Consider the following 21772-nt stretch of genomic DNA (forward strand, 5'->3'; position numbering starts at 1 on the left):
CAAGCAAACAACAAATCTCAGTTGATGCCCCTATTTGTAAATATTAGAAGATAATTTCAGATGTAATTTTTTTTTATTTGAGATAAGCCAATAGCATGAAGGAAAAATAAATATAACAAACCCTCAATTACAGATAAATAATACTGGGAAAGGAGTATACATTTTCAATAAATAAAATGAATACTCTCAAAACAACTAATAATATCCCATCCAAAACTAAGATTAATTAGGCTGTTGTTAAAAAAAAAAAAAAAAAAAGCCAAGGTTAGACTTCTTTGAAACCCAAATTTGGCTGTCAGAAGAAAATGCATAAGATATTAAAATGAAAATTGAATATTGTAAAGAATAATTTTTTTTGCAGAATAAAATCTCTAACAGTGGTAGGTTTTCAAATGTTAGTGTAGAAAGTCGTTTTTTTTTTTTTTTTTTTTTTTTTTTTTTTTTTTTTCTGCAAAGTCATATTCTTATTTGAGCTCTTATTTTTCCTCAACTTTCATTTTAGCTACAGGGGGTATATGTGCAGGTCTATTCCATGGATATGTTGCACTAAAGTATTGAGCATAGTGCTCAGTAGGTAGTTTTTCAACCCATGCTCTCCCTTCCTCCCCACTCTAGTAGCTTGCAGTATCTATTGGTTCCATATTTATGTCTGCAGTTGCTCAATGTTTAGCGCCTACTTAAAGTGGGAATGTTCAGACTTTGCTTATCTGTCACTGAGTTTACTTAGGATTATGACCTCCAGTGCTATCCATGTTGCTATAAAGTACATTATTTCATTTTTTTAATGTCTGTGTAATATTTTATAGTATATATGTACCTACCACATTTTCTTTATTTAATCTGTTGATGTGCACCTAGGTTGATTCCGTGTTTTTGCTATTTGTGAATAGTGCAGTTTTAAATGAATGAGTGCATGTGTCTATTTGGTAGAATGATCTATTTGCCTTTGGGTATATACCCAGTAATTGGATTACTAAATCAAATGGCAGTTATTTGAAATATCTCTAAACTACTTTCCACAGTGACTGAACTAATTCACATTCCCACCAACCATGTATAGGCATTCCTTTTTCTCCACAGACTTGCCAGCATCAAAGACCAGTTCTTCAAATCAACCCAGTCAAAGAAAATCAGAAAATGAATTAAGAAAGTGAAAACAAAATCTGGAATAAATATGAGAATAAGATACCAAATCCATGATTTATTGCCATTCCTGAGAGATAAGAAGAGAGAATAAACAACTTGAAAAAATATATTTGAGGATGTAGTCCACAAAAAATGTTCTAATTTAGGTAGATAAGTTGACATGAAAATCCAAGAAATACAGAGAACCCCAGTGAGATACTATACAAGATGACCATCCCCAAGGCACGTAGTCATCAGATTTTAAAAAGTCAATTCAAGATAAAGAATCCTAAAGGCAGTTAGAGAGAAGTGTCACGTACAGAGGGAACCTAATCAGGCTGGCAGCAGACCTCTTAGCAGAACCCGTATAAGGAAGAAGAGAATGGGGACCTATTTTCATTGTCCTATAAAAAAAAAATTCCAACCAAGAATTTTATATCCTTCCAAACTAACCTGCATAAGTGAAGGAGAAGTACCATTTTTTTCAGACAGAAAAATGCTGAGAGAATACAATACAAACAGACAAGGCTTACAAGAGGTCCTAAAAGAAGTTCTAAACATAGAATTGAAAGAACAACGTATCTGCTACAAAACACAACAACAAAACGAAATCACACATAAGCGCATAGGCCACAGGCGCTATAAAGCATTTACACAATCAAACCAATGTAAAACAAGCTAATAATAAAATGACATCATCAAAATGTCACATATCAATACTAAATCTGAATTTAAATGGGTGAAATGTCCCACTTAAAAGACATAGAGTGGCAAGGTGGATAAAAATATAAGATGCAACTGTCTGTAATCTTCAAGAAAATTTATATATTGACACCCCCATGTCCAAAATATAGGTATGGAGTAAGATCTGCCATGTAAATGGAAAACAAAAAGAGCAGGAGCCACTATTCTTAAATAATATGAAACATATTTTAGAATAATAAAAATTAAAGATGGACAAAAAAAGGAACGTTCCATAATGTAAAGGGTACAATCCAACAGGAACACTTTTATTTAACTAGCCTAAATACTTAAATTTCTATGCACCCAACACTGGTACATCCAGATTCATAAAACAAGTATTCTTGGCCTATAAAAATACTTAGATAACCCCAAATATCAGTGAGTGGGAGATTTCAATAAACCACTGGTAGTGCCAGATATATCACTGAGGCAGAAAACTGAGAAAGAAATTCTGTACTTAGATTTGACACCTGAGCAAATAGACCTAGTAGATGTCTACAGAACACTCCTCTGGACATCCACAGAATATACATTCTTCTCATCTCCGCAAAGAATATATTCTAAGATTGACCACTTTCTTGTTCATAAAAAGTCTCAACAAATTCAAAACAATTTGAATCACAGCTAGCACACTCTCAAACCACCGTGCATTAAAACTATAAATGAATATCAGCTGGGCGCGGTGGCTCACGCCTGTAGTCCCAGCACTTTAGGAGGCCTAGGCGGGCGGATTACAAGGTCAGGAGATTGAGACGATCCTGGCTAACACAGTGAAACCCCGTCTGTACTAAAGAATACAAAAAATTAGCCGGGTGTAGTGGCCGGCGCCTATAGTCGCAGCTACTCCGGAGGCTGAAGCAGGAGAATGGTGTGAACCCAGTAGGCGGAGGTTGCAGTGAGCCGAGATTGCGCCACTGCACTCCAGCCTGGGCGACAGAGCAAGACTGTCTCAAAAAAAAAAAATATATATATATATATGTGTGTGTGTGTGTGTATATGTAAATGAATGTATATAAATATATATGATGTGTATATAAATATATATAATATATATTTATATATATTCATTATATATTATATATATTTATATAATGAATATATATAAATATATATAAATGAACATCAAGAGGATCTCTCAAAAGTGCACTATATATATAATATAATATATATAAATGAATAGCAAGAAGATCTCTCAAAAGTACACAAATTCATGAAAATTAAAACACTTCCTCTTGAATAACTCATGGATGAACCTTGAAATTAAAGCATAAATCAAAAAATTATTTGAATTAATAGAGACATAACCTACCAAAACCTCTGCGATGAAGCTAAAGCAGTGTTAAGAGGAAAGTTTATAACCCTAAAATGCCTTGATTGAGAGTTAGAAATATCTCAAATTAGTAATTTAATTTTGTGCCTATAAGAACTAGGAAAAAAAAGAACAAACCAACAACCTAAGAGCTAGCAGAAGAAAATAAATAACTAAAATTAAGGAAGAACTGAATGATATTGAGATGCAAAAAATCCATAGAAAAGATCAGTAATACCATGAGTTGTTTTTTCAAAAAATAAACCAGATTAAAAGACACCTACATACACTCACAAAAGAGAGAAGATCCAAATAAGTACAATCATACATGATAAACATGACATTATAACTTATGCCACAGAAATACAAAAGATCCTCGGAATACTGTGAATAACTCTAGGCATACATAATAGAAAACTTAGAGAAAATGGGTAATTTCCAGAAACAGGCTCCCAAGATTTAATCAGAAAGGGATTCAGACACTAAGTAGACCAATATTGAGCTCTGAAATTGAATCAGTAATAAAAATTCTACCAACCAAAAAAAGTCCCGAACCAGGTGAATTTACACCTGAATTCTGCCAGATGTATGAAGAACTGTTACCAATCCTACTGAAAATATTCCAAAAAACTGTGGAGGAGTGGCTTTTCTGTTATTCTTTCTATGAAGCCAACATCAGTGTAATACCAAAATCTGGCAGACACAACAACAATAAAAAAGAAAACTTCAGGCCAATATTCCTGAAGAACACAGGCACAAAAATTCTTAGCAAAACACTAGCACACTGAATGTAGTATATGAAAGAGTAAATATACTACAATAAAGCAGGATTTATTCCTAGGATGCAAGGCTGGTAAAACATATAGGAATAAATAAATATTCACCATCTAAACCAAATTAAAAACAAAAACTATATGATCATCTCAATAGATGCAAAGAAAGCTTTCAATGATATCCAACATCCATTAATAAAAAAAAAAAAAAAACTTGAGTGACTAGATATGGAAGATCGTATCTCAAAATAATAATATCCATTTATGACAAACCCACAGACAACATCATACTGAATAGATAAACACTGGAATTATTTTCTTTGGGAACTGGAACAAGACAAGGATGCCCCTCTCACCACTCCTATTCAACATACTCCTTGAATTGCTCACCATAGAAATCAGATAACAGAAAGAAATAGAAGGCACCCAGAAAGGAAAGGAAGAAGTCAAACTATTTATTTTCACCAGTTATATGATTCTATACCTGGAAAATCCTGGGAACTTTGCCAAAAGGTTACTAGAACTGATAAATAATGTAGTGAGGTTTCAGGATGCAAAATCAATGTATAAAAGCCAGTAGCATTTCTATACGCCAACAACATCCAAGCTGAGGATCAACTCAAGAACACGATCCTACTTACAATAACCACAAAGACAATGAAATACCTAGAGATACTGCTAACCAAGGAAGTGAAAGATCTCTACAAGGTGATCTACAACACACTGCAGAAAGAAATCCGAGATGGCAACAGTAAATGGGAAAACATCCCATGCTCATGGATTTGAAGAATCAGCATCATTAACATTGCTGTATTAGTGTGTTTGTGTGCTTCTGATAAAGACATATCCAAGACTGGGTAATTTATAAAGAAAAACAAGTTTGTTTAATGGACTCACAGTTCCATGTGGCTGAGGAGGTCTCATGGCACAAGGCCAAAGACACTTCTTACATGGTGACAAGATGAAACTAGAGAAGGTAAAGTAAAGAACAAATTCTCTCCCATAGGTTCTGGAGGGAACGTGTTGATTTTGAACACCTGGCTACTCGAACTATGGAAAATAAATTTCTGTTTTTTGAAACCATCCAAGTTGTGATAATTGCTATAAAAACTTCAGAGAACTAATCCGTTCCTTGTCATGTTCTATAGATGTTGTATTTGAGCATAGAGACGTTGGAATCTTTCCACAGCTTAAAATGTAGTAAGGGTGGAAGGAGTAGGTATTGCAGAATGATACTGTTATGAAGTGAAAGGAATTATGTTAATGTAGTGATTTCTGCGTTTGCAAATGCAGGCAAATTTTTAACTATTCAATAAAGCATGAATTACCTAATACACTGGTTTAGTGCATTTGATTGGTTTAGTCTGTGCATAAGAGTAGATAGGTCCTGATATAATGCCCTCCAAGCACATATTGGAAAATAAAATTGGTCATCTTAGCAGGCTAAATGGTGCTCTCCTCCAAGAAAAAAAAAAAAAAGTCTTTATTAGAGTCTCAGAAAATATCACATACCATGACAGAAGGGTGACTACTATCTTATATAACAAAAGATGTGATTAAATTATGTCTTTTGACAGTAAGAGCTTTTTCCGGATTCTTGTGGTGGGGTATAAGTGCAATCACAGATATCCTTATGAGAGAGAGGCAGAGGAAGTTTAGAGAAGACATACAGAAGGGAAAGGAATGTACAGATGGAGGCAGAGGTTGCAGTGATATACGTACAAGTTGAGGAATGCCACTCTGGCAGCTACCAAAAACTGGAAGAGGTAGGGAATGGAGTCTCTTCAGGTCACCTAAAGGAACACAGTCCTGCCAGATTTTGGACTGTGAACATCTGGACTCTGTGAGAAGATATATTTATATTGATTTAATCCACCTAGTATGGGATAAATGATTATAGCAACCACAGGAAACTGATACATTCATAAAAAAGAAAAGTCAGCAGTTTAACCAGAAAAGCTGGATATTATTTGGTGTATAAAATGACAAAGTGGGGCTAGTGCAAATAAATTTCTAATGCAGGCTATTACAAAAATTATGAATACTCATCACTTTGATGACTAATTTAACCACAACAACATAATATTGTGGAGTGTATTCATACTATGCCAAATTGTATATTCTATATCCTATAGTAGAAATGTTTATTCAGCCAAGAAATATAAAATGAAACTCCATAATATTTATAAATACTGTTTTAACTCAGAGCAAGAATATTTAAAGTAAATTACCCATGTGAAAACGCAAAACTACAGTTAAACAGTCCCTAAAGTTAAAGCCTGTGTCCTGAAGAAAGAGAAGACCTTTTTAGTCTACTTAGTAAGGCAATCTAAGAACATCCTGGTTGCTTTATTTTTTATTATATACATTTTCATTTTCCTAAACAAAATATATAATTTTTATTTTAACAAACATGGAATAGCAAGTAAAGAAAATTTAACTTATTCATTGCTTCTACCATTGAATAGATTTTTAAAATCAGTATTACCTCAAATAATATGATAAACTCAAGTGATAAACCTATACTTCTACTTTTTTTATATTAGCTCCAAAGGGCAAATAAGCTGATGATTTTAAACATGTTCTATTGCATTTTCTACAAAACAGCATCTTAGAGAAATACGGAGTATGCTGTAAACTCTTTTACTTTAAGATTATTGCTACAATTTGGTTAATTTAATAGGTATAAAATATTGGCCTTCTGTATTAATATGTGTGTAATTACAATTCAGTTAAAACCTAAGAAATTTAAGTAGCAAAGTCAATCACAAAATATTTTTCATGAAAATAAATTAACTACAAGTTATAAATACAAATATTTATAGCTTATAAATATTTTACAATGTTTGCTGCGATTTCTGAATATATTACATAGGCAGCATAGTCTTTCATTTACTCAAGAATAATTTAAATTGAAGAGATCCTTATCACAAAGCTGGCATGATCAAAATAAACCAATAATAATCTCAGTTTCAACAAAAGAAAAAGGGTGCTTTGGATAAAAAGCTCTGAAAATATGGCTGATGATTTATTCTCTCTGGTTTATGTTTCTTACATTAGAACCATTTTTTTTGGTTTATGCTCTTCCATCTCTAGCTGGAATATTTTATTACATTATCAGAATATGAGTATATCTTAGTATATGATGTTTACTCATAACTGTAGTAAATTCTAGGTAAAAGTTTCAATAATAGCAGTTTCACCGAAGATTTCAATTCTTATCGTTAAGCTAGACTTTATGTTAGATATCCATTTCTATTCATAAAAAAGCCTAATACCAATGCATCAAGACTTTCTTTAAAGCTTTGCTGTATTCTATAACACATTGAAATTACTTCATCTGAAGAGTATTCTTTATTATGAATAATACATGCTGAAGAAAAAAACATGCTTAACTAAATTGAAGTCTTTCTTTTTCATGATCAGCTGCTATAAAACAAGTCTGTAATGATAAGAGAAGTCAACTAACTTGTGCAAACATTTGCAAGTCATATTTTCAAAACCTACCTAGAAAACATTTTGATTTCTAAACTTACATGCTATGGAATCTTTACTTTCACAAACATAGCTGTCAGCAATATAGCAAAATCCCCCACACATAGCATTCTATGAATGTATTATATGTGTGTGTGTGTGTGTAGATACAAAATTAAGATAAAAAAATTGTCTTCATTCAAGAACAGAAGCAGTACTTTTGATAGCACTATGCCAATTTCTAACAAAAATTTGGTCTTTTGATATATAACACAGATATATTCAACCTGCTGAATCATGTGGCATCTGAAAATACAAAGCATTATTTATTTGGTTACTAATTCAGAATCACCTTGTGTGTGAGCAGATGTTTGTTACTTTATGCCAAGCAATTAAAAGATATTGGTACAACTGAGTTTTGCATTTGAATGAAAAGATGAACAAAATGGTTGTTAAGACTTATCACACTTGAAAATTGTTTATTGGCACCAACAATCTTCATAAAACAAAGTTATTCAAACACATCCATCAACATCAAACACAAACAGATTGTTAAAAATTCATAAATAAAGCCCAAATACGAAAAAAAGACATTTCTTTATATTGCTAAACAATCAGAAGTATGATATATATAAATGAATGTCCTAGTTGTGGTCAACTACTACAAGCATTATAGTATGAGAGAGATTCCAAAAGCATCATGTCAGTTGATATTAGTATCAGTTTCCTAATATGTCTTCACTAGTCACATGTGCATTTAATCGTTTTAGATGTAAATTGTTTTAGACACATGACTAGTGCATGCAGACATAGCTTGCTTTTAAGACATTCAATCAATTTTGTCATTTTTCTCTTCTTAAAGGAACAGTAAGCAACAACAATATTAAAGTCAAGGGAACAAAGAGATTTATGCTGAAGAAATCTTTATATTCTATATATTCTATATAACTACAATATAATGTAAATGTATATATGAATTAGTTTTTTGTAATTAAACAAATTTCAGACTAAAAAACTAAACTTGGTTTTGAGTATTATTTTCATTTGTCTCAGCACAGAAATTCAGTACATATTCAAATTATTTCAAGATACACAAACACATACACACACATAAACACACGTGTGTATGTATTGTATGCATGCATATATAGTACATATAAATTAAATATTTTGGCCAGGTGTGGTGGCTCATGCCTGTAATCCTAGCACTTTGGGAAGCCGAGGCGGTCGGAAAACCTGAGGTAGGGAGTTCGAGACCAGCCTGACCAACTTGGAGAAACCACTTCTCTGCTAAAAATACAAAATTAGCTGGGTGTGGTGGTGCATTCCTGCAATTCCAGCTACTCGGGAGACTGAGGCAGAAGAATCACTTGAACCCGGGAGGCAGAGTGAGTCAAGATCCTGCTATTGCACTCCAGCCTGGGCAACAAGAGCGAAACTCCTTCTCAAAAATAAATAAATACATACATACATATATACATACATAAATAAATAAATGTTTTAGTCAAATTAATGTCAATACTCTTATAACTTCTATTCATTTATTTATTATATAAACATGTCTATTGATTGCCTCTTAAATGTCAGGCACTATTGTGATTTCTACAAATAAAGTTTCCATGGTAGTTTTAAAATAGGGGGTGGGGAGACAGGAAACAAATATTTGATACAATATCAGGTAATGAAAATGAAAATGAAATTAAAGTATCATAAGAAAGGTTAGAGTAGTGCAAGAGGTGGAGCATTTTTTTTTTTTTTTCCAATAAGATGATCAAAGAAGCCTACTTGCTGAAAGGAACTTTCAGTGGAAATATAACAGCTAAAAGAAAGTTAGCAATGGTATTACATAGGGAAAGTGCCTTCAGGATAAAGATCAACAATTGCAAATACCTCAATCTGCACATTTCTGCAGATTTTTTATTTGCATAACATTGACATTGCAGACTTTTACTGCATGATATTTTACTTAGTTATCACGTAGTATACAATTCCCCTTAAAATGTACAACTGAATAGTATGTAGTATATTCACAGAGATGTGCAATTATCACATTCACTTTTAGAACAATTTTATGACATCAAAAAATATATCTATACCAGACCTAATTAGCAGTCATTCCTCATTTTACCCCAACTCTGCAGCACTAGATAGACAGTAATCTAATTTGTTTCTAGGGATTTGTCTATACATTTCATAAATTTCATATAAATGAAATTGAGCATTATGTGATCTTTTATACCTGGCTTCTTTCACTTAGCATGAAGTTTTCGAGGTTCATCTATGTTATATCATTAACAATGCTCACACCTTTTTATGGCTGAATGGTATTTTCTTGTATGGTTATACTATATTTTTTCATCAATTTATCAGTTGCTAGAAATTGGATTGTTGATAGTAATTGGCTACTATAAGCAATGATACTCTGAGCATTGTATACAAGTTTTTTTGTGGATATATGTTTTACTTATATTTGCTATATGTATTAGTCCATTTTCACACTGTTGTAATGAACTATGTGAAACTGGGTAAGTTATAAAGAAAAGTGGTTTGAGTCACAGTTCCACATGGTTGGGAGACTTCCGGACACCTATAGCTGAAGGTGAAGGGGAAGAAGGCATGTGTTACATTGTGGCAGGAGACAGACAGCCATGGGGGAAGTGCCACACTTTAAAACCATCAGCTCTCATGAGAACTCACTATCATGAGAACAGCATGGGGGAAATCCACCCTCATGATCCAATCAATCACCTCCCACCAGGTACCTCACCTTACACATGGGGATTTCAATTCGTGATGAGATTTGGGTGGGGACACAGAACCGAATCATATCAGTGTATATCTAAGTGAAATTTCTAGATAGTATATCATCTCTGTGTTTAACCTTTGGAGGAACTATCAACACTTTTCCAAAGTGAATAAACTCTTTTTCATTCCCACCAGCAATGTAGGAGAGCTCCATTTTCTCCACATCCACACAAACACTTTTTATTATTTTTTACTACAGCCATCTGAATAAGTATTAAATAGCATTTCATTGTGGTTTTGATTTGCATTTCCCTGCTTAATTATGCTGTGACTGTTTTAATATGCTTATTGGTAACCTGTATATCGTTTTTGGAAAAAAAAAATGTTTTTTCAGGTCTGCTACCATTTTTAAAATTGTGTTATGGTAAGTCTCATTATTAAAATTTAAAAATTATTTTTTATATTCTGAATTCAAATTCCTTATCAAATATGTAATTTTGCAATATTGTTACCTACTCTTTGGTAGTCTTTCAAGTTCTTGATGGTAACTTTTGAAGCACAAAAAAACGTAATGTAGACCAGCCTAATATATGTACTTGTTTATCTTTTCTTGCTTGTGCATTAAATGTCATGTTTAAGAAAACTTTGCCTAGCTCAAGGACACAAAAAGTTTATCTCTATATTGTCTCCTAAAACTTTTATAGTTTTAACTCTTATATCTATGATACATTTTGAGTTAATTTGTGTATATGGCATGAGAAGGAAGTCCAAGTTTATTTTTAAAATTATTATTATTATATTTTTTTGAGATGAAGTCTCCCTCTTGTTGCCCAGGCTGGAGTGCAATGGTGTGATCTCGGCTCACTGCAACCTCTGCCTCCTGGGTTCAAGTGATTCTCCTGCCTCGGCCCCCCGAGGAGCTGGGATTACAGGCACCTGCCACCAAGTCCGGCTAATTTTTGTATTTTTAGTAGAGACAGGGTTTCACCATGTTGGCCAGGCTGGTCTTGAACTCTTGACCTCAGGCGATCTGCTTGCCTTGGCCTCCCAAATTTCTGGATGACAGGCCTGAGCCATCGCCCACTGCCAGAGCTCCAACTTGATGATTTTGCATGAGGACATCCTGTTTTCCTAGTAACAGTTGTTAAAAAGATTATCCTTTTACCTAATTAATAGTCTTGGCACTCTTATTCAAAAATCAATTGAATTATGAAATAAGCAAAGATTGTAGTGTAAAGACCTCCAAATACTGCTCTTCCATGAAAGTAAGGAAAAATGCCAAAACTATCAAAAATCAACTTTTTCAGAACTCTGGAAATTATCCAAAGAATTGCAGCATTCCAGAGAATGTTAATTTTGAAAACTGCTAACTCTTAGTAATGATATAAAACTTTGTGATGTTTTAACTCACCCAAGGACCATCCTTTACTCTCTTGCTCAGCAGTATCCATGAAAATAACAGTGTACATTCTTTGTAATGTAATGCATACAGTAGACAAAATACTTCATTCATAAAGAATTTTAATTTATACATTTTGACCCATCTGGTGGTTCCTGGAAGATTGGCTTAAAGGGTCTGTCTTTATTTTTCCTAACTGGGAACTAGCTTCAGAGGCAAAGCTCTTTCCAGGGCCAGATGAACATTTGCCAAAAATACTTACCGGCTAATTACATTGCTGAAGCCTTAGGCAAAGCTTTGGAGAAAAGACTGGGAAATAAGATGTCTGTAAAGGTTTTGAAATGCTCAGATATATTCCTAGGAATCTATCGGGCCACATGTATGGTCAGGAATGTGTGCATGTTAGGAATTATAAGAGAAGGCCCTAAGCTCTCAGGTCTAGGTGACCTTGACACTTGACACAGAAGCCAAAAGTGAAAGCTAGGACAGAGTCAGCTATTCCCTGCCACAGACGGGATATAAACAAAGACTGAAAGAATTTTTAGTTCTAGACACTTAAGAAATTCTCTGTCCAAACATTAGCTACCTGCTAAACTGAGGGAATAGAGGCTTGAAGGATCATACATGTTAAAAAAAAAAAAAAAATGGAGTTTATTAAATTCACTAAAGAAGTCACTAAACAAATGAATAATAAAGCTACAAAATGCAGTTACAGTGAGAAAATCATGTGACGGGGAGGGAATTGTATTTACAGTTACCACAGTATATTATTTAAAAGGTTTGGTTCTCAACAAAACATTTACAAGGCATGCAAAGAAACAATAAAGTACGGCCCATACACAGAAAAGAAAGACAAATTAATAGAGTCAGTGAAACAAACTAGTGGTGAATTCAGATCATTCAGGTTAGGCAACAGAAAGAAAAGGATAAAGAAAAATAAATAGAACCTCAGAGACCTATGGAACATCTTCAATCATACTAATATATACTTAATGGGAAGCGAAAGAGAGAAAGGGACAGAAGAAACATTGAAGAAACGATGGCTTAAACTGCTGAAATATGATATAAAATTAATTAATACAAGTCTTATAGACACTAAGCAGAATAAACTCAAAGAGATCTACACTGAGACACACATCATAATCACACCATCAGAAGTCAAAGACACAGAATCTTGAAAACAGCACGACAGAAGTGACTCAATCTGCCGAAAGAATCTCAATAAGATTCGAAGCTGGCCGGGTGCAGTGGCTTATGCCTGTAATCCCAGTACTTTGGGAGGCCGAGGAGGGCAGATTGCCTGAGCTCAGGAATTCCAGACTAGCCTGGGCAACATGGTGAAATCCCATCTCTACTAAATACAAAAAATTAGCTGGGTGTGGTGGCATGTGCCTGTAGTCCCACCTACTCAGGAGGCTGAAGCAGGAGAATTGCTTGAACCCGGGAGGCAGAGGTTGCAGTGAGCTGAGGTGGTGCCACTGCACTCCAGCCTGGGTGACAGAGTGAGACTCCTTCTCAAAATAAATAAATAAATAAATAAATAAATAAATAAATAAATAAGATTAGAAGCTGATTTCTCATCAGAAACCATGAAGACCAGAGAACAGTGATGTGATATATTCAAAGTGCTGGATTAAAAACAAAATAAAACAAGCAAAAATCCTGTCAAATGAGAATTCTGTATCTGGTAAAACTATCCTCAAATATGAAGGAGAAATGAGGATATTCTCAGATAAACAAAAATAGAGAAAGACCACTGGTGGCAGAATTTCCTGCCAACAAATGGAAACGGAGGCCCTTCAGGCTGAAATGAAGAACAATAGACACTAACTCAACTCCATATGAAGAAATAAAAAACAGCAAGTAAAGAAACTGCATGGGTAAAAATGCAGGAACAGTTGAAAACTGTATTTTTTGTTTGTACTTTCTTTTTGTCTCCTTTCTGATATTAAGGACAAATGCAAATAATTACAAATGCTGGTTAATGGAAGCACAATATATAAAGATGTAATTTGTGACAACAGCTTAAATGGGGGACATAGGGAAAGCTAAATAGATAAGCAAAATATAATGTATCCAAACAACGAAATATCATTTAGACTTTAAACTATGAAATATCGTCGAGATAAATAGCATTTATCATTCATATAAAATGAAGTACTGTTATTGCTACGACATAGTAAAATATAGTAAACATGGTAAGCAAAAGATGCCAGCCACATTAGGTCATATATTGCATTAATTCCAATTATACAAAATAATTATTTTAAATTTATTGAGATTTTTGTGTGGCCTAGCATATGTTCTATCCTGGAGAATATTCCATGTATACCTGATATAATGTGTATTCTGCTCCTGTTGAGTGGAATGTCTTAGAGAATTATATTAGGTCCAGTTAGTTAATAACATTCAAGTCTTATTTATCCTTGTTGGTCTTTTGAAACTCCAGCATTTCATTTAGTTAAATAATTTTAAATATTTTATTGATATTCTCCACATGAAAAATAAAAGACCTAATCTATTTGTTGAGGCATTGTTATCACATCTCTCTTTATTTCTTTAAGAATAGTATCCTCAGTTATGGAAAAATATTTTTAGTAGTTGCTTTAAAATGTTCTTTAAGTCCATCATCTGCATCCTCTCCTGGAAAGTTTTTGTTATTTTATCCCCCACCTACCCAGATATGTGGCATATTTTATTTTTTACATGTATTGCAATTTTTTATTAAAAGCTGGACATTGTGTATAATATACATAACAACTGGAAGCTGATTCCCACCTGTTTCTGGGGCTTCTTATTGTTTGCTTGTTTATTTGTTCAGTGATTTGGCTCTGTTGCAAATAGCAAAGTCTATTTCTCAAGCATTGTGAAGTCTTTGATGTTTACTCTTCAGAGGGCACAGCCTTGGACATGAACACGGTCACCATGGAATGACAATGAAGACAATGGTTTCAGCAGGGTTTTCTGTGACTATCTCTTTTCCTAATCTCTCTCTTTCTCTCTCTCTTAAGTTATCTGCCACTGCCATCTAAAAACGCTGTTAGCCTCTACTAATTGTCAAATAATTGCTCTATAGTTGCTGACAATGGTCTGAACCATTAATACCTCCACAGTCTGATCCAATTAAATTTAGATTCCTTCTCTGTGGTAGGTTTTTAAGCTAGTCTTTAAAGTTAATCTGATCTCAAGAGTTTTCTTCATAGCTTTCTTTTACCCTGGTCCTCTTTGATAAACTATCTGTCCATGGTTTAGCTTTTTACTCTCATGGGGCACACATAATCCTTTTAATTGCTTACTACCAAAAGTTCCATTGTTTTTGAGAACTCCTAAAGCTTGAATTTTCTATATTCTCTACTAAGTAAACTATATTCTTTAGATTAGAGCTTCAGATCTTTTTATTAATATGTCCTACCTGACCCTTTGGACAAAATCTTCAAGCCACTTTTCTGGAGCTAGGAGAGAATTCAGTAGCACACTGCTCCAAAAAGTACATCTACCTTTATCGTCAGGGTTCTGGGTAAGGGCAATAGCCTCTTTTTTTATTTGCTTACATCTCCTGGCATAGCACCTTCTCCCTACCAGCATTCTGGGGAGAGAATGATCAGAGCCTCATTATTCTCAGTTATTTCAAGAGTAAAGCTTCAGTCCTCTTTCTAAGTGAAGAAAGGAAACCACTGACCTCTTGGTTACTCACCTGTAACTTAGCCTGGTCAGCACAGAGTTGAGGAAATGAGGAATGCTAGTAGTGGCCTTTCTTACATGAGGAGATACTATCGCAATTTTACTGAGAGATGGTGGGGAGGGGGAACCCTTTCTTTTGGTCATACTTACTCAGAGTGAAGTTATGCTAAGATGTAAGTAGGAGTAGAGAGTGAGTCAGTTATAGCTCAAGTGCCAAAGCCTCTTACAGTCTTTACATTGATTTTATAGACTTTCTTGATTAAATGTTTTCTCACCTGTTGAATGCACTTAGAACAATGTCCAGAGATATTAACCTTATGATTTTAACTAGTTATTATTGCTTCTCTAGATAACAGCTCTGCAGAGCTTGTTAAGACATCTTTATAGAATTATCAGGGTTAGTTGTCTTTGTTTTAATGACTCGCTTTGATAATAATGTGGGTAACATGATGGGAAAGGCAGTAATAGAAGCAAAACTACCAGATTTGTTGATACTACAGTATTTCTAGGTAATGCAGAGATATATAGGTAGAAATCTGCATGCAGCTCCTAAGAGCATATGAAAAACAGAGCAAAATCAGTCCAGGTTACATATTAATAATTGAAAAATAATCCTTTTCTGTTATGGATGATGAAAAGATGAGAAGTTGTTTCATCTGACATTAAATAACAGGTATTAATAATAATACCATTATAGTACAGCATTGCTTTAGGATTTCCATCTATTATTTGTTTAACAAAACCCTGATGGTCAAATACAACTCATCTCATCATTAATATAACTATTAATAATAACTATACTTTGGCAACACAGCCTAAAATAAAATGCACACATTAGCATTGGCTAATAACACTTTCAATGTATGAATACCATACAAGAAAAAAGTGTGGATTTGAGGGCAATGTGGCAGACTAGATGCAGCCAGGTGGAACTGCTACCATTGAGGGACTGAGACATGTTGGGGTGGTCAGACCCAACACCAGGCCTTGAGGGCTGCAAAGTCCGGCAGAGTCAAAAGAATGAGTTAAGAGTGCATAAAGGAGGGCGGAGCAAGATGGCCGAATAGGAGCAGCTCCAGTCTCCAACTCCCAGCGCCAGCGACACAGAAGACCTGTGATTTCTGCATTTTCAACTGAGGTACTGGGTTCATCTCACTGGGGAGTGCCCGACGATCAGAGCTGGTCAGCTGCTGCAGCCCGACCAGCGAGAGCTGAAGCAGGGCGAGGCATTGCCTCACCTGGGAAGCCAAGGGGGAAGGGAGTCCCTTTTCCTAGCCAGGGGAACTGAGACACACAACACCTGGAAAATCGGGTAACTCCCACCCCAATACTGCGCTTTAGGAAACAGGCACACCAGGAGATCATATCCCACACCTGGCCGGGAGGGTCCCACACCCACGGAGCCTCCCTCGTTGCTAGCGCAGCAGTCTGTGATCTACCGGCAAGGCAGCAGCGAGGCTGGGGGAGGGGCGCCCGCCATTGCTGAGGCTTAAGTAGGTAAACAAAGCTTCTGGGAAGCTCGAACTGGGTGGAGCTCACAGCAGCTCAAGGAAACCTGCCTGTCTCTGTAGACTCCACCTCTGGGGACAGGGCACAGTAAACTAAGACACACAGACACCTCTGCACAGACGCAAACGCCTCTGTCTGACAGCTTTGAAGAGAGCAGTGGATCTCCCAACACGGAGGTTGAGATCTGAGAAGGGACAGACTCCCTGCTCAAGCGGGTCCCTGACCCCTGAGTAGCCTAACTGGGAGACATCCCCCACTAGGGGCAGTCTGACACCCCACACCTCACAGGGAGGAGTACACCCCTGAGAGGAAGCTTCCAAAGCAAGAATCAGACAGGTACACTCGCTGTTCAGAAATATTCTATCTTCTGCAGCCTCTGCTGCTGATACCCAGGCAAACAGGGTCTGGAGTGGACCTCAAGCAATCTCCAACAGACCTACAGCTGAGGGTCCTGACTGTTAGAAGGAAAACTATCAAACAGGAAGGACACCTACACCAAAACCCCATCAGTACATCACCATCATCAAAGACCAGAGGCAGATAAAACCACAAAGATGGGGAAAAAGCAGGGCAGAAAAGCTGGAAACTCAAAAAATAAGAGCGCATCTCCCCCGGCAAAGGAGCGCAGCTCATCGCCAGCAACGGATCAAAGCTGGACGGAGAATGACTTTGATGAGATGAGAGAAGAAGGCTTCAGTCCATCAAATTTCTCAGAGCTAAAGGAGGAATTATGTACCCAGCGCAAAGAAACTAAAAATCTTGAAAAAAAAGTGGAAGAATTGATGGCTAGAGTAATTAATGCAGAGAAGGTCCTAAACGAAATGAAAGAGATGAAAACCATGACACGAGAAATACGTGACAAATGCACAAGCTTCAGTAACCGACTCGATCAACTGGAAGAAAGAGTATCAGCGATTGAGGATCAAATGAATGAAATGAAGCGAGAAGAGAAACCAAAAGAAAAAAGAAGAAAAAGAAACGAACAAAGCCTGCAAGAAGTATGGGATTATGTAAAAAGACCAAATCTACGTCTGATTGGGGTGCCTGAAAGTGAGGGGGAAAATGGAACCAAGTTGGAAAACACTCTTCAGGATATCATCCAGGAGAACTTCCCCAACCTAGTAGGGCAGGCCAACATTCAAATCCAGGAAATACAGAGAACGCCACAAAGATACTCCTCGAGAAGAGCAACTCCAAGACACATAATTGCCAGATTCACCAAAGTTGAAATGAAGGAAAAAATCTTAAGGGCAGCCAGAGAGAAAGGTCGGGTTACCCACAAAGGGAAGCCCATCAGACTAACAGCAGATCTCTCAGCAGAAACTCTCCAAGCCAGAAGAGAGTGGGGGCCAATATTCAACATTCTTAAAGAAAAGAATTTTAAACCCAGAATTTCATATCCAGCCAAACTAAGTTTCATAAGTGAAGGAGAAATAAAATCCTTTACAGATAAGCAAATGCTTAGAGATTTTGTCACCACTAGGCCTGCCTTACAAGAGATCCTGAAGGAAGCACTAAACATGGAAAGGAACAACCGGTACCAGCCATTGCAAAAACATGCCAAAATGTAAAGACCATTGAGGCTAGGAAGAAACTGCATCAACTAATGAGCAAAATAACCAGTTAATATCATAATGGCAGGATCAAGTTCACACATAACAATATTAACCTTAAATGTAAATGGACTAAATGCTCCAATTAAAAGACACAGACTGGCAAACTGGATAAAGAGTCAAGACCCATCAGTCTGCTGTATTCAGGAGACCCATCTCACACGCAGAGACATACATAGGCTCAAAATAAAGGGATGGAGGAAGATTTACCAAGCAAATGGAGAACAAAAAAAAGCAGGGGTTGCAATACTAGTCTCTGATAAAACAGACTTTAAACCATCAAAGATCAAAAGAGACAAAGAAGGCCATTACATAATGGTAAAGGGATCAATTCAACAGGAAGAGCTAACTATCCTAAATATATATGCACCCAATACAGGAGCACCCAGATTCATAAAGCAAGTCCTTAGAGACTTACAAAGAGACTTAGACTCCCATACAATAATAATGGGAGACTTCAACACTCCACTGTCAACATTAGACAGATCAACGAGAAAGAAAGTTAACAAGGATATCCAGGAATTGAACTCATCTCTGCAGCAAGCAGACCTAATAGACATCTATAGAACTCTCCACCCCAAATCAACAGAATATACATTCTTCTCAGCACCACATCATACTTACTCCAAAATTGACCACGTAATTGGAAGTAAAGCACTCCTCAGCAAATGTACAAGAACAGAAATTATAACAAACTGTCTCTCAGACCACAGTGCAATCAAACTAGAACTCAGGACTAAGAAACTCACTCAAAACCGCTCAACTACATGGAAACTGAACAACCTGCTCCTGAATGACTACTGGGTACATAACGAAATGAAGGCAGAAATAAAGATGTTCTTTGAAACCAATGAGAACAAAGATACAACATACCAGAATCTCTGGGACACATTTAAAGCAGTGTGTAGAGGGAAATTTATAGCACTAAATGCCCACAAGAGAAAGCAGGAAAGATGTAAAATTGACACTCTAACATCGCAATTAAAAGAACTAGAGAAGCAAGAGCAAACACATTCGAAAAGCGAAAGCAGAAGGCAAGAAATAACTAAGATCAGAGCAGAACTGAAGGAGATAGAGACACAAAAAACCCTCCAAAAAATCAATGAATCCAGGAGTTGGTTTTTTGAAAAGATCAACAAAATTGACAGACCACTAGCCAGACTAATAAAGAAGAAAAGAGAGAAGAATCAAATCGACGCAATTAAAAATGATCAAGGGGATATCACCACCGACCCCACAGAAATACAAACTACCATCAGAGAATACTATAAACACCTCTACGCAAATAAACTGGAAAATCTAGAAGAAATGGATAATTTCCTGGACGCTTACACTCTTCCAAGACTAAACCAGGAAGAAGTTGAATCCCTGAATAGACCAATAGCAGGCTCTGAAATTGAGGCAACAATTAATAGCCTACCAACCAAAAAAAGTCCAGGACCAGATGGATTCACAGCTGAATTCTACCAGAGGTACAAAGAGGAGTTGGTACCATTCCTTCTGAAACTATTCCAATCAATAGAAAAAGAGGGAATCCTCCCTAACTCATTTTATGAGGCCAACATCATCCTGATACCAAAGCCTGGCAGAGACACAACAAAAAAAGAGAATTTTAGACCAATATCCCTGATGAACATCGATGCAAAAATCCTCAATAAAATACTGGCAAACCGGATTCAGCAACACATCAAAAAGCTTATCCACCATGATCAAGTGGGCTTCATCCCTGGGATGCAAGGCTGGTTCAACATTCGCAAATCAATAAACATAATCCAGCATATAAACAGAACCAAAGACAAGAACCACATGATTATCTCAATTGATGCAGAAAAGGCTTTTGACAAAATTCAACAGCCCTTCATGCTAAAAACGCTCAATAAATTCGGTATTGATGGAACGTACCTCAAAATAATAAGAGCTATTTATGACAAACCCACAGCCAATATCATACTGAATGGGCAAAAACTGGAAAAATTCCCTTTGAAAACTGGCACAAGACAGGGATGCCCTCTCTCACCACTCCTATTCAACATAGTGTTGGAAGTTCTGGCTAGGGCAATCAGGCAAGAGAAAGAAATCAAGGGTATTCAGTTAGGAAAAGAAGAAGTCAAATTGTCCCTGTTTGCAGATGACATGATTGTATATTTAGAAAACCCCATTGTCTCAGCCCAAAATCTCCTTAAGCTGATAAGCAACTTCAGCAAAGTCTCAGGATACAAAATTAATGTGCAAAAATCACAAGAATTCTTATACACCAGTAACAGACAAACAGAGAGCCAAATCAGGAATGAACTTCCATTCACAATTGCTTCAAAGAGAATAAAATACCTAGGAATCCAACTTACAAGGGATGTAAAGGACCTCTTCAAGGAGAACTACAAACCACTGCTCAGTGAAATAAAAGAGGACACAAACAAATGGAAGAACATACCATGCTCATGGATAGGAAGAATCAATATTGTGAAAATGGCCATACTGCCCAAGGTAATTTATAGATTCAATGCCATCCCCATCAAGCTACCAATGAGTTTCTTCACAGAATTGGAAAAAAAAACTGCTTTAAAGTTCATATGGAACCAAAAAAGAGCCCGCATCTCCAAGACAATCCTAAGTCAAAAGAACAAAGCTGGAGGCATCACGCTACCTGACTTCAAACTATACTACAAGGCTACAGTAACCAAAACAGCATGGTACTGGTACCAAAACAGAGATATAGACCAATGGAACAGAACAGAGTCCTCCGAAATAATACCACACATCTACAGCCATCTGATCTTTGACAAACCTGAGAGAAACAAGAAATGGGGAAGGGATTCCCTATTTAATAAATGGTGCTGGGAAAATTGGCTAGCCATAAGTAGAAAGCTGAAACTGGATCCTTTCCTTTCTCCTTATACAAAAATTAATTCAAGATGGATTAGAGACTTAAATGTTAGACCTAATACCATAAAAATCCTAGAGGAAAACCTAGGTAGTACCATTCAGGACATAGGCATGGGCAAAGATTTCATGTCTAAAACACCAAAAGCAACGGCAGCAAAAGCCAAAATTGACAAATGGGATCTCATTAAACTAAAGAGCTTCTGCACAGCAAAAGACACTACCATCAGAGTGAACAGGCAACCTACAGAATGGGAGAAAATTTTTGCAATCTACTCATCTGACAAAGGGCTAATATCCAGAACCTACAAAGAACTCAAACAAATTTACAAGAAAAAAACAAACAACCCCATCAAAAAGTGGGCAAAGGACATGAACAGACATTTCTCAAAAGAAGACATTCATACAGCCAACAGACACATGAAAAAATGCTCATCATCACTGGCCATCAGAGAAATGCAAATCAAAACCACAATGAGATACCATCTCACACCAGTTAGAATGGCAATCATTAAAAAGT

This window comes from Macaca thibetana, chromosome 6 (assembly GCF_024542745.1).
Source record: "Macaca thibetana thibetana isolate TM-01 chromosome 6, ASM2454274v1, whole genome shotgun sequence".
Lineage (NCBI taxonomy): Eukaryota > Metazoa > Chordata > Mammalia > Primates > Cercopithecidae > Macaca > Macaca thibetana.